We start from the raw sequence: 2,529 nt of genomic DNA, 5'->3' as shown, positions 1-2,529 counted from the left end.
TGCCAATGGTCCCCACAAGACATCTACTACATAAGGCCACTCTACTAAGACCAGGACACATAGCAACCCTACCTAATACATAGAAACGAATGCAAATGCTGTATACTGATAGGAAGACTAAAAAATATGTTCTAAATGAAAAAAAAAAAAAAAAAAACCAGAAAAACTCCAGAAAAAATAAAACTAAACAAAATGGAGACAAGCAATCTGCCAGATGCAGATTTCGAAACACTGGTTTTCAGGATGCTCAATGAATGTAGGGAAAGAGTAGATGAACTCAATGAGAAATTTAACAGAGATAGAAAACATAAAGCAGGATTTATCTGATCAGAAATGAAGAAGACAATAACTGAAATGAAGAATACATTAGAGGAAATCAACAGTAGATTAGATGAAGCAGAGGATCAAATTACCAATTTAGAAGATAAGATAACAGAAAACACCCAATCAGAACAGCAACAAGAAAAAAGAATTAAAAAAAAATGAGGATAGTTTAAGTGGCCTCTGAGACATCATCAAGGATACCAACATTCACATCATAAGTGTACCAGAAGGAGAAGAGAGAGAACAAGGAATTGAAAACTTATTTGAAGAAATAATCATTGAAAAATTTCCTAACCCAGTGAAGAGAGTGACATACAAATCCATAAAGCACAGAGAATAACAAGCGAATGAATCTAAAAAAGGATCATACCAAGACACATCACAAGTAAAATGCCAAAGGTTAAAGACAAAGAGAAAATCTGAAAAGTAGCAAGAGAAATGCAATTAGTTACCTACAAGGGACCTTTTATAAGACTTTCAGCTGATTTCTCAACAGAAACTTTGCAGGTCTGAAGAAATTGACATAAAATATTCAAAGTGCCTACAACTAGCAAAACTGTCATTTAGAATGAAGGACAGATAAAGAACTTCTTATATAAAAACAAAACAAAACAAAACAAAACAAAACAAAAAACTAAAAACAAAAAAACTAAAGGAATTCATCAACACCAGTTCATCAAACCAGTATTACAAGAAATATTAAAGGAACTTCTTTCAGAAAAAGGAGGAGAAGGAGAAGGAGAAGGAGAAAGAGAAGGAGAAAGAAGAGAAGGACAAGGACAAGGAGAAGGAGAAGAAGGAGAAAGAGAAGGAAAAAAGAGGAAGAAGAAGGAGGAGGAAGAAGAAGAGGAGGAAGAGGAGGAGGAGGAGGAGGAGGAGGAGGAGAAGAAGAAGAAGAAGAAGAAGAAGAAGAAGAAGAAGAAGAAGAAGAAGAAGAAGAAGAAGAAGACGAAGAAGAAGAAGAAGAAGAAGAAGAAGAAGAAGAAGATCTTATCAACAGATGCTGAAAAAGCCTTTGACAATTTACAACATCCATTTATGATTCAAACACTTAATGAAATGGGTATAGAAGGAAAGTACCCCAGCATAGTAAAGGCTATATATGACAAACCCTCAGCTAATTCCATACTTAATGGATAAAAACCAAAAACCTTCCCTCTGAAATCAGGAACAAGACAAGGCTGTCTACTATCAACACTATTATTCAATATAGTATTAGAATTCCTAGCTAGAGCAATCAGGCAAGAGAAAGAAGTAAAAGACATCTAAATGGGGAATGAGGAAGTCAAATTGTCACTTTTTGCAGATGTGATTCGCTATGTAGAAAACACTAAAGATTTGAAAAAAAAACTATTAGAAATAATAAACAAATATAGTAATGTTTCAGGATAAATAGCAATGTACAAAATCCATAATGTTCTTATACTCTAACAATGCATTTTCAGAAAAAGAAATGAAAAAAGCAATTCCTTTCTCAATTGCAACAAAAAGAAAAATACCTATGAATAAGCCTAACAAATCATATGAAGAAACTATACACTGAGAATGCATTCTTTTTTTTTTTTTTACACCTACAGCACTTGGTCTTCCTAGGTGGTCTCCCATCCAAGTACTAATGAGGCCCAACCTTGCATAGCTTCCAAGATCAGACAAGATTGGGCATGTTCAGGGTGGCATGGACGTAGACAAGAAGCTATACACTGAAAATTATGACATTGTTAAAAGAAATTGAACAAGGCACACACAAAAAAGAAAGATATTCTGTGTTCATTGGTTAGAAGAATCAACATAGTTAAAATGACCTCATTACCTAAATCATTATACAAATTTAATGCAATCCCCATCAAAATCCCAATGGCATTCTTTAAGGAAACAACAAAAAATTATCAGATTTGTATGGAAGCACCAAAGACCATGAATTGACAAAGCTATCCTGAGAAAAAAAGAACAAGACTGGTGGTATCATTCTGCATGACTTCAAATTGTACTTCAAAACTTCAATAATTTAAAAAGCCTGGTATCAGTAGAAAAAATAAATACACAGACCAATGGAACAGAATTGACAGTCCAGAATTAAACCCCCATATATATGGGCAAATAATTTTCGACAAAGGAGCCAAAAACACAATGGAGAAATAAAAGTCTCCTCAATAAATGGTGCTGAGAAAATTGAAAAGACACATGCAAAAGAATGAAATTAGACTG

General features: G+C 33.7%; 1 pseudogene; it reads right to left on the bottom strand.

Annotated features, from left to right (window-relative positions):
* Positions 1-1,892: 1,892 nt before the first annotated feature.
* LOC111740419 lies at positions 1,893-2,011 on the bottom strand (annotated as a pseudogene).
* Between the last annotated feature and the right edge of the window lie 518 nt (positions 2,012-2,529).

Source organism: Pteropus vampyrus, unplaced genomic scaffold, assembly GCF_000151845.1.
Source record: "Pteropus vampyrus isolate Shadow unplaced genomic scaffold, Pvam_2.0 Scaffold63, whole genome shotgun sequence".
In the NCBI taxonomy this organism is placed as follows: Eukaryota; Metazoa; Chordata; class Mammalia; order Chiroptera; family Pteropodidae; genus Pteropus; species Pteropus vampyrus.
Note: the sequence above shows the minus strand (reverse complement) of the source record. Positions and strands in the feature narration are given on the sequence as shown.